The 12,214-nt window shown below is 32.6% G+C and overlaps 1 protein-coding gene across 4 annotated transcripts in view; it reads right to left on the bottom strand.

Moving 5' to 3' along the window:
• LOC132303243 (probable disease resistance protein At4g27220) overlaps positions 1 to 11,732 on the bottom strand; it is a 37,156-nt gene extending 25,424 nt beyond the window's left edge. For 3 of the 4 annotated variants that reach the window (XM_059800424.1, XM_059800423.1, XM_059800425.1), the window contains exons 1-2: positions 11,108 to 11,732; positions 9,816 to 9,878 (exon numbers count right to left, since the gene is read on the bottom strand). The gene's annotated coding sequence lies outside the window, so the exon portion shown is untranslated. The remainder of the gene's footprint in view (positions 1 to 9,815; positions 9,879 to 11,107) is intronic. The other variant, XM_059800427.1, reaches the window with a different exon arrangement.
• Between the last annotated feature and the right edge of the window lie 482 nt (positions 11,733 to 12,214).

Below are 12,214 nucleotides of genomic sequence, written 5' to 3'. Positions count from 1 at the left end.
AATTGGTTGTATTGGTCCACTCACTCCCATAGAGGGAGGTGAGGTCTTTGTTTTTAGTGGTGCTTATTCTGAGAGTGGTATTGATCGGTGATGTGTGAGGCATGTGTTTCCAGTGTTTGGTACTAGCGGTGATGGCTAGGGGATGTTTCGTGAACTGGAAGTTTGAGGATGATTAGGTTATATTATGTGAGTCATGTACTCGGATGTTTCCATAAATGTTTGGGTTGAGCAACATCTTGAGGACAAATGTTGGTGTTGTTTGGGTGTTAAGCAGCTAGAGATGTGAATGTAGGATTTCGTAGAGGAATAATGTGGATGATTGATTTTAGTTTTGAGATTTCAGGTATGAGATAATAGTATTGTCTGTTTTAACGAGTGAGAATTGAATCGAATGATGTTATTGAGTCGTTTACATGGTATGAGTGTTATGAAGAGATCAGAGAGCCTTTATGTGGGTCAATGATTGTGATATTTGGTGCCGTATTGCTTTTAACTTGTTATAATTGTATGATTGAGGTATGATAGTGATTTTTTTTAGCAAGTATATGACTGTTTAGTTATTGAGGTTACGTATAGCGATGGATTGATAGTGAGTGGATTTCATGGTTATCTTGTGGACTGTGTGAGATTGTGTTTGAGGTTTGAACCTAAGGCCAGGACCGACGTTTCTGTTGAGACCGGATCGATGATGAGAATGGCCTGGCCAACCATTTCTCCTAAATCAGTCCCTCTTTAACATGATGTAGGGTCAAAGGTCAATGATTGTTTCAATTTGTCAGGGACAGTGAGAGCACGGTATTGCGTGTTGTGTCGGTGTGACAGTGTGGATTCGGGTGGTTTGTCTTGAGTGACGAGGTATGATAGGTAAGATCAAGTGTCCGATAAAGGGTTTGTGGTACGATCATTGATTATTGAATATCTTGTTTTAGGGATTTGTGTCCTTGGTGCATGATAGCATGTTTTATTGTTCTGGTGACTTATGGTTATGTAGTCATTGGGAAATTCATTGTTTAGTCTGCTTGAGGTTATAAGTGTAATGATTGCCGAATGGTGCAGTTGGTAGTCACTTGTACCGATATGTGACGGTGTAGCTATGCCTTAAATAGTGATTGCTTGGTCTGACAGGGATTTGTAGATTTGAGTTTGAGGTTGATTGTGAGATGGACGGGGTTCCCAGTCTAGGGTTTTGTGTGTCATTTAGAGGATGAGTGGAGTTTAGATGTTATTATGTACGGTGGTCTTGTGACCGTTCTTCTTTCGAGCTTCGAAGTTTTGCGTGGCAGTGTTGAGTGAACCGATGTCGGTGTTGAGTAGGATGTAGAATCCAGTTGGTCTTGTATTATGATGTTGTGAGTGATGAGTACCCTGATACAAGCATTATGCTTTTGTAGCAGTGGTATGTGATTGCCTATTAATGTCTGGTATCAAAGGCAATAAGGTTGGTTACCTCATAGTCTTGAGGTTTTGTGAGGTGTTCATAGGAAGGTCTGTGACTACGGATCTCCTTCTTTAAAGAGGGTAGATTTCAAGAATGAAATCTTTTAAGGAGAGTAGAATGTAATGTTTTCGATTTTTATCATTTTCCATTATCTGGTATCTTCTTGATTTTTTGGGGTTAATTTCGTTTTATCTCGTTTTGTGTGCTGGACACCGTGGGATGTACCAGGTGTGTTTGAGTGTTAATTGGAACATTTTCTTGAGTTCAGGATTCTTGAAAAATGCATTGGTTGCTGTTTTGGCATTTTTCTATTTTTCGGACAGGGAGGTCCCTGGTGGGACCCGCTACCAGGGTGGTTGAGTATGGGAGTTGTGTTGGGGGTCCATTGCATTTCATACATTATTTTTTTGTGCATATATATATGATTAAATGATTAATATATGGTGGTTAAGTGATTGGCGTGTATATATATATATATATATATAATATTAGTAAAGGTGAGATATTTTTATTTTTGTGGGACCCACTGATATGCCACCATTATAATATGTTCTTAAGGCCATTACACAGCGACTAGTTTTTCTCTCTCTCTCGCCATTCTCTCTCTCCCTTTCTTTTCCTTTTTCTTTTTCTTTTTCTTTTTCTTTTTCGTCATCAATTTCAAGCTCAAATCTTGAACTCATTTTTTAGAATTTGATTTTGCCACTTAAGGCAAAGTTAACGAGCGCATCGAGATCTTCGTTTTGATCAGAGCAATGTGTCGTTTGGTCACCCTTTTGGAGTTCAAAAATTTTGTGTATTTGGGGCTTTTCTTCAATTGAGAGGTAGGGGTGTTTTAATCTACGACTTCTTTGGTCCTTTGTGAATTTCTCTCAAATCACCAGCAGAGTTGGATGCGCTGAAGGGTCAGCTGGATGACGTGAAAGCTAAGGACTTTATTCGTTCTAGTGTTTCATTATGGGAGCACCGATTCTTTTTGCGAAGAAGAAGGATGGGTCCTTGAGACTTTGCATCAATTATCGTCGATCCTAAGCATGCTAAAATTTAATTATCTTGTCTATGGTTGTTGTGGTTGTACGTAATCAAGATGATAAATGTGTTCTATGTGTTAATTGAGTCCATATACATGATTATTTTCATTGTGGTGAGAAGCATGCTTAGTATTGACATGTTGTATGTCTTGTCATTTTTTTTTTTTTTTTTTTTTTATTGCTATGAAAATTGATGTTATTGTTATGAAAATAAATGTTTAGAACTCCCTATCAAAATGTGATGATGATGTAGATGGAATGTGTGAAATTTTATGGTTGAATTGGTATTTAGAAGCATGAAGCATTAATGCATTTATTGGGAAAGAAAAAGGGAAATGTTTTGAAAAGCAAATGAAATTGTTTTGGGAAAATGTTTTTGAAAAGTGTTTACGAAAATCCGGACGCCTAGGAGTCACCTAGTGGTCCATGGCGTTAGTGTGGTCTAGAGGGGACTAGGGAGAGACCCTAGCGTGATTGAGCTACCTAGGCCCTTTAACGACGCCTTGGAGTTACCATGTGGTTAGAGATAGTTAACCAATCCTCGTCTCATGACGCCATGGAGTTGTCATGGGTTGAATTACACTAACGGTTTGGAAAGGTGAAACGGTATTGTTTTGAAAATAGGGAACGATATTGCATTTCATTGGCATAAATTGTGTGCTTGGTGGTCGGATGACTGGTATACATTCTTGTTATGGTTGTTATTGTTTTATTTACTTCCCGAGGTATGATCCTGTTCACTTGTACTCTATTCTTTATGTGGATTCGCGGGGTTATAAGAGGTGTGTCTTAGACACTTCCTACTAAGCAGTTGGCTCACTCCATTTTATTATTAACATTTTTTCAGGACATGAAAAGGAAGTGGCGGATGATGATCCACCCTTAGCTTGAAGGGACTAGAAGATATTTTGCCGTGTTTTGTATTTTTGAACCCATTCGTTTGTAAATCTTCATCTGGGAAACGTGTTCATTTTGTAAAGCATAGGCTTGTATTGTAACTATGATTTCTTAACAGTATTTTGAACTAATTCTAATGACTATGTTGATGTCATATATAGAATGGAATAGTGATGGAATAATTTGGGAAGCCTATTGGTGTGTATATTTTTATGGAATGTTGTTTAAATCTTGTCATGAATTCGGGATTGATTGCTACCAGGTTTGGTTCATAGAGAGCCCGCGGGGGGGGGGGGGGGGGGGGGGGGGGAGGGGGGTAAAGCTGTTTTCTGCAGATAGCAGCACAGTAGGGCCTGTCGGCCGGCAGAGAAGGCATGTCAGCCGACTGATAGAGCATTCTGAGGCCATTCCATAGAGTTGGGTCTTCTGAAGTGTCGTTTCCGCCGGCCGACGACCTTCTTTAGCCAACCGAACCTTCACCTTCAGCTAACCGAACCCTCGTGTTCAGTCGGCCGACAGTTTATCTTTTGGAAGTCCCGAGAGTGTGCAATTTGGCATATCGTTTCAGCCGGCTAACCCTTTCAATTAGCCGACCGAACATGTCCTTTTAGCCTACTGAGACATGGCAGTTAGTCGCCTGACTTTGTCCTTTTCATCTATGGTTGTGATCCTCTTTTGGGAAGTTGGAGTCCAGGAAGTTGTACACCCCAGAATGAGGTGTGGATGACGCATTAACGTAGGGAAGGACGATTATGTCCTTAGTTGACCTTGGGTTCGAGTAAGGACCCAACTAACGGTTCGGACCCTCGGGTTCAGGTCGTTACAGCAAGTATTGTCCAATTTTTAATCATGTATTTGATTGGGTTGAAAGTTTTCAAAAAAAAAAAAATAATAATGACAGAGTTTATAGTTTGAATAACAAGAAACTCACCATAGACGATGGAGCATTATTGTATGTTCATAAAAATTTATCAAGAAATCAAAAATTTTTATAATGACAAACTACGAGTTTATAGTTTGAATAACATGAAAATTACCATAAAAGATGGCGCATTATTGAAAGAGCATCTCCAACCATTGTGTATATTTTTTTTGTGTAAATCTGATGTGTCATAATTGATTTACACAAATATTTTAAATTATTTATTTTTAACTCCAATGGTTGTTTTATACCTTTTGTGTAAAAATTATCTCTCAATAGCCAGGACCCACATAACTTTTACAAATCTACTTAATATAAGGTTAATTCTTTAATGGAATGAGATAGAGAGAGAAAAAAAATGAAATATGCTGATGTGGCTATGTAAAAAGGTTGTGTAAAATACACAACAATTTTACACATTTGTGTATCTTAACAGACTGCTGGAGATAAAAAAATAAAATAAAATAAAATTACACATCATACGTGCAATGTATATTTTACACAAAAAGGATATATTAACAGACTGCTGGAGATGCTCGTTCATAAAAATTTCTCAAGAAATAAAAAATTCTCTTTGCTTTCTTAACGAAAATTTTAAAGGAAAATTAGGTGATTATGGAAAGTAAATTTCCCTTAAAAAAATATTTTCTCGTTATTTTCATCTAACGAAACGGAGCCTAAAGGAAAGTTTACAAGCTTTAATATTATTCAATAATATAGTGTTTATATGCACTAGTACTATCTCCAAATGGTACGAGGCCTATGGGGTTAAAATTCAAAAACAAAACCGTGTGGAATTAGGCTCAAAGCAGACAATATCATATCATGTGGTGGAGTGGAGTGTTACAAATGGTATTAGAGATGAAACCTAGCTAGAAGTGTGGTCAACAGGAACATTAGACCCCTTAAGGGGGGTGATTATGGCGACCTATGTGGGTGGGTGTAATGTGGTCGAGCTGCCACACTAGGCGACTATAGGTTGCACAATCTCACATTGCCTAGGTAAGGTGAATGTGAAGTGTTTATATGTGTTAGTGACATTTCCAAATGATATGAAGCCTTTTGGTATCATATCTAAGAATAACGCCTTGCGAGCTTATGTCCAAAGCAAACAATATCATATCACGTGGTAGAGTAGGCTGTTACAAAAGGTAGGTTTTCTAAACCCTATTTCTCTCTTCACTCTCCCTTTTGTAAATGCATCAATAGTGTTTTTACTTTTTATTTTTTCTTTTCTATTTGCATGTATCTCTCTATCTTCTACCTTTCTTTTTTCTTTTTACTTTTTACATCTTTTTGGCCCATATCTGTGTGCAAGAATCATTGCTTGCCAATCCCTCCACAGAATGCTGGAATGCCACTAAGTATCACAATGGTTATCTTAGAAGATTTTTATCCTAATTTTTTTTCTTATTCCATTCATGTGTTACTAAACTTCTTTTTGGTTGAGCAATGGAATAGACATTAATTTAAAAGCAAAAGGACGAGAATAGCTTGGAAGAGATTGAAGAGGGTAATGATTGTTTGATGGAGTTTAGAGAACTGATTGAAATAGCACAACTTGATGGCGGCAACATCAGTTTGCATACATTGGGTGCAATTACAATGGAAGACAGTGATGAAAGCTGCATACATCATATACATGGTGGGACCGTAGCTATAGCCATATGTGCAAATTTACGTACTGGTTTTTCTCCATCCATATCACATGGGAATGATCAGGTGTTTGGCACTAATACCACAACACCTAGCACTGCTTTGAGCGTGACAGACCGTGAAAAGTCTCCAAGCATAGAATATCTCCGTCGCATTCCACCTCTTTGAGGGATAAAGATGAAGATGATTTGGAAAGACTTCGCAGACATAATTGGGTAGTTAAATTTTTATACAATTGTCCAACAACAAGAATGACTCCTACTGTTTGTCACCACTCTAATTTGATTTTTTTGAATTCTTGAAGTGGGTCAGAAGAATTTCTTTGTTGTCAATCATGATGAAATTGGGTATTGTCCAAAGTTGCAAAGAGTTGATGTCTCAAATAATTTCTTGCCGTTTGAGTTACCAAGTGAGAATGATATGTTTTTTTTGGAATTAGACAACTAAAAAGCAAGTTTATGAAGCACCAAGGTCAAGTTATCAATGGTATCGAATTTTATTCATATTAATATATGATGAGTCGTAGCGTAACTCGAGGATGAGTTTTTTTCGAAGTGGAGGGGATTAATGTAGAACAATTTTATCTAGTTAGTATTTTTATTTATTTTATATTTTTTATAGGAAATTTAGTTTTATTTAATTTCTTTGAGGAATTATTTTTCTTTTACTATTAAGTTTGTTTATGTTTTAATTTTCTTCTAGAGTTATGTTTTGTATTATTATAGATATGTGTATGGCAAAATACATAATCAACATTTATTCATTCAATTATCAAATAATATATCATATTTCTCTTAATACTCATTCAAAGTAAACCTATTTCTCGTAAACAAATTTATCGATTTCGCTTACGTAAAAAAAATAATAATAATATTACTCGCGAGTGGCAATTGACACGATCCGTCTTTCTACTTCATTCAACACCCGCAAGAAAAAAAATGGGTCTTAAAGAACATTATAAATAAAACTTTTGTTTATCCGAAAATATTTTAAAAGTTTGCCTCAAAGCTCCAAAGTTGGTATGATAGCTTGAGGATCCAATATTTAAATTAAATTCGCTTAAAAAATTATATGAATAATGAAAAAGTATATCACTCCACAAAAGAAGGTTTGTTTGGGTCAGTTTTTCTAATGACATTTTTTGTTTTTTATTTATTTATTTATTTTTTTAAGAATTGAAAATTAAAAAGTTATACAAAAACCTGTTGGATTGATTATTTTTGAAAACTCACTTTAAAGAAATTGTATGCTTTCAATTTTTTTCTAAAACAGTAGATTTTTTTTAATTTATGCTTGAAAACTGTTTCTTGACTAACACACTAAGTAAACCTTATAATTCTTAAATAGATTTTTAAAAATTTCCTTACGAGGTACGTTGGGAAACAATTAGAAGAAGGACAATATTTGGGTCCTTTCTTTGAGAATCAAGTTCATTCTCTTAGCTGATGTGACTCAATATAATTTTAAAACATGTATAAAATTTTAAAAATAATCATTACCGATTTTCTTACTGGTTAAACAGAATCCCAAATTTATTTATTTTGTTCTTTCCAAAAGAATACTATTGTTGTTTCTATACCCAAATTGAAAAATTACTAAATTTATTTTTAAAAAATGTACTATGTCAAGTATGTTATCAATTGAAGGTGTTGGGAACTTGGGAGGGATGCAAAAGATAGATCTAGCTAAAGCTCTATTCAAATATAGGTTGACATCAATTTTTCAATAATATTTTAAGCTCTTTTTTAATAATAACAATCTAACTTCAAATTACATAAGGCAACTCTTTTTATTAAAATAATAAAAGCTTTATATAGAAACAAACAAATAATAAAAAATAAATTCTTAAAAAATAAATAAATATAGGATAGAAACTCAAAATCGGATAGAAATTCAAAATTGGATTAAATTCTTTGTATTTATAATAATAGTATAGAATATACATAGATATAGAATATAGTAGGATAGAACCTCAAAATTATATAGAAATTCAAAACTGGATACAAATTTTTTTACTTTTAATAATAATATAGATATAAATTATTATCTTCCAATCACAAAACAAATGTAATAGAATAATATTATAATTCTTCCAACACTAAAAAAAGGTAATATAATAATGTTACAACTCTGTCCAACACTAAAAAAGATAAAATAATAATATTATAACTCTTTTAAATATTAAAATATTATAAATTCTTTTTCAATATTGTGCTAACCAACGAAGTAATGGTGTTGATTAGTCCAATCAATAAAATTTTAATTATTTTCTTCAATTTTATGTTATCATTTATGTTTCATAAATCTAATAAAAATAGTAAGATGTAGTTTTTAAAAATCATATGCCTATAAAGTCAACATTTGAATTTAATCAGTAAGTTAACAAATGTTCATAAAACACCATAGTATAAATTACTACACTCAATGCCTAAACAATAATCTAAATAAAAATATTTTTTATATTAATTAAAAATAAAAAATCTGAAATCAATATTTCTCTTAAAATTTTCAATCCTAATGGTATGCTTGTACAAAAACAAAATAGACAATTAATAAATTTTTTCGAATTAAAAGACATTATAAATCCTTACTCAAATTTCCTAAAAAAATAAAATATTGGCAACGATTGTACAACAATATTAGCTAGCTGATGAACGAAGCAATGTTTTTGATCAGTCCAATTAATCAAATTTTGATTATTTTTTCAAGTTACTTCATGATACTATATTACTAACAACATAGTATATTACTATTACTCAAGCATAATAACCTAAATAAAAAAGATTTATTATTATTATTAATTGAAAGTAAACTTTGAGATCATTATGTCTTTTTTAAAATTTTCAATCCTAATAGTACGCTTAAAAAAGAAAAAATAGACCGTTAGTAAATTTTTCTAAATTAAAAGAAATTATAAATCCTTACAAAAACTTTCTAAAAAAAATTAAATATTGGCGATGTGCTAATGAATGAAGTAATGGTGATGATCCGTTCAATTAATAAAATTTTGATTATTTATTTCAAATTTACATCATCATTTATGTTTCATAAATCTAATAAAAAATAGTAAAGGTGGTTTTGAAAAATCATAAACATTGAGAAGTTACTTTTTATGTTCATAAAATACCATAGTATAAATTAGCAAACGCAATACAAAAGTAATAACATAAATAAAAATGAGTGACTTATTTATTATTATTAATTGAAAATAAAAATTTGAGATCATTATTTCTCTTTAAAATTTTCAATCCTAACAGTATCTTTGCACCCAAATAAATAAATAAATAAATAAAATTTTCTCAATCAAAATACATTACAAATCCTTACTCAAATTTTCTGAAAAATGAAATATTGGGATGAATGAAAGATAATATTGTGCTTACGAATGAAGAAATTGTGTTAATCGGTTCAATTAATAAAATTTTGATTTTTTTTTTTAAATTTACATCATCATTTATCTTTCATAAATCTAATAAAAAATAGAAAACATAGTTTTTTAAAATCTTATCCATCTAAACTGAACATTTAATTCCATCACTATGTTAGAAAATGTTTATAAAATACCATAATATAAACTACTACTCTCAACAAATACATCATAATAACATAAGCAAAAATAAATTTTTATTTTTTATTGTTATTTGAAACTAAATTTTAAGATCATTTAATTGTCTTTAAAATTTTCAATCCTAATAGTACGCTAGTACAAGAACATCATAGATAATTATTAAAACTTGCTGAATTAAAAGATAAATCTTACTCAAATGTTCTCAAAAATGAAATATTGGCGATGACTGTAAGACAATATTGTAAGAAGTGTAAGTATTGAAGAAAGTAAAAGAGATATATATATAGTTGGAGAAATACGTACCTCTAACAAGCTTAAAGTTTTGTTGGGGCCGAGCGAGTAAGGTGTCTCAATTCCATCAACATGCTGTGGAATGGAGTGAGATTGTAAATTCTCTCTGAAAAAAAACATACTAAGATCTAGAGGCTATAGCTACATAAATCTGGTTTTTGCAAGTAATTATATCTATAAGGCCTCTCTCTTCAATATCTATCTAAAACAAGCTAAAGAATTATTTTGCTAATGATAAAAAAATATAAATAAATAAAACAATAAGCTAAAGACTCCGAACTAAGCGAGCAATTATATATACATATATGTATATATACGGTGTGTGTACATATCTGCAAACAAAAATTCATAAGAACCCTACAAGAATTCGAAATGTTGAGAGATTAATGCAAGAAATCAACTTCGAGCTGAGATAACGGACTGGGTATCTTTTCTTTGAGCTTAAGTTCTTTCTGACAGTCTTACGATTCATCATCAGATTCTTCAGAATTTAATTTTATTTCTTCTGTAGGTTCATAATTACCAAACTGTAATCTAGTCTGTCCATTAACACTGTATAAGTGTGCTGATTGTGGTGCTTCTATCTGTCCTGTTTTTGTTTTCATAATTTTATCTAAATCCCATTCTAATCCTTGTAATGCTAACTGTATTAGCTTGAATTATAGGAATACCTTTCTGACTAAGTATTGCTAAGTTGTTTTCAAAATCTGACTTAGTTCTGACTTTAGCACTCTTAGTTAATCTACCCATAAATCCTATCATTATTAATAAATTTTTCTCTACTGGTTTCATCTGATATCCTACTGACTGTACTGATATTCTTATATTTTACGAAAATCCTTAAATGCTAACATAAAATCTGGTTAAATATAAGTCATCGGGCTTGTTCTTAGGTGGCTAAAACCGGTGCTCAATAAAAACCCAACAAAGATCCACCCTAGGATCACAACAGGGTTACCAAAAGTGCGTATGGCCTTTAAGAAGTAGCGAGTATCCTTAGCATAATGAGATCTATTAAGTTTTCCTTTCGGATCTAATGTTATGTTTAGTGTGCAGGGTTTGAAAGTTAAAATATCAAATAAGAATACAAAGGATTCTAAAATTTTGGGCAAGCATGCTTATAGGATAGACTTTTAGTCTATTTACAAATAACTAAACTACTCACACATGCTGATTTTATATGAAACTATAATAAATTTTGGGCAAGCACACTTATAGGATAGACTAAATTTAGTCTATATACCAATAACTAAACTACTCACACATGCTGATTTAATATGAAACTATAATATAAGAAAACATACTTCAAAATATTATTTCTGAAATTACTGAACTACAAAGACTCAAAGATTGAAGCAAGTTTGCTCTTGAGTTTGTTTGTGCTCTGCTCTAGTTCTCTCTGCTTTCAATCTGAAGACACCGATTTCAAAGGGTTTCAATTCCGAAAATAATTCCGGGTGCTCATTGGGCCCCATCGACGACTTAAAGATAAAAGTAGTGGGGGACAACCCACCGACTCTGAAAAAGAAATGGTCCTTACATTTTAAAGGTGGACCATGTACAACTAGACTCAATTATTCTGGCTGATTGATGCTGACGTCATGCATGATGCTAGTTACGCTGTCTTCTTCTGGCATTGTGACAACTCCATGCAATTAATGTTCAAATGCAGTTTTTGGGAAGCTACCTGAGAGAGAGGAGTGAGTGATGCCTATTGCTTTGAGCTTCTTCAAGTGTCCAAGAATGATGGATGGACCTCAAGATTGGTGAGAATGGAGATATATTTGAGGGCGGTGATGGTGAACGGAGCAGTTAGAGAGGCGAAGGTGTCGTAGGCGCCGGCGTTGTGGGGGCGAGGGTTGAGAAATTATTTTAGATTTTCAAAAATGCACACCCCTCCTTGTATGATTGTAAATAAAAGATGGATTCACGGGGAGAAAGATGGAATGACAGACCCACGTTTAAAAATAATAATAATAATAATAATATTGCTACTTTCTATTAATCATAGTCCAATCCAATGAGTCACAGCTCAGCCTGTGTCCAATTCATAATAAAACAAAATTACATGAAACTTTTTTTTTTTTTTTTTTAACATATATTTAACTCCTACTACTTTGCGAATCCTAGCTCATCCTACTAACATGTAATAAGAGATTCAGAATTACTATAATATTATTGTTTAACTTTTCAGAAAGTAAAAGACGCAACTTGTTTGTATCATATATTGATATTAATTAATTAAAAATATTAATTATTTCAAGTGGGGTGGCAACTGTCACCGTATGCCTTTCAACATCATTTTAGTCGTTCACAACTAAACCAACCACCCCCTCTTCCCAAACCCCCAAGAAAATAATGGAATTTAAGAAAACCCCAAAAGTTTTTAGAAATTAAGATTGTTTGCCAAC

Source organism: Cornus florida, unplaced genomic scaffold (genome assembly GCF_030987335.1).
Source record: "Cornus florida cultivar Cherokee Brave unplaced genomic scaffold, ASM3098733v1 CherokeeBrave_3.0.0_Hap2_Chr04, whole genome shotgun sequence".
NCBI classification, from domain to species: domain Eukaryota; kingdom Viridiplantae; phylum Streptophyta; class Magnoliopsida; order Cornales; family Cornaceae; genus Cornus; species Cornus florida.
Note: the sequence above shows the minus strand (reverse complement) of the source record. Positions and strands in the feature narration are given on the sequence as shown.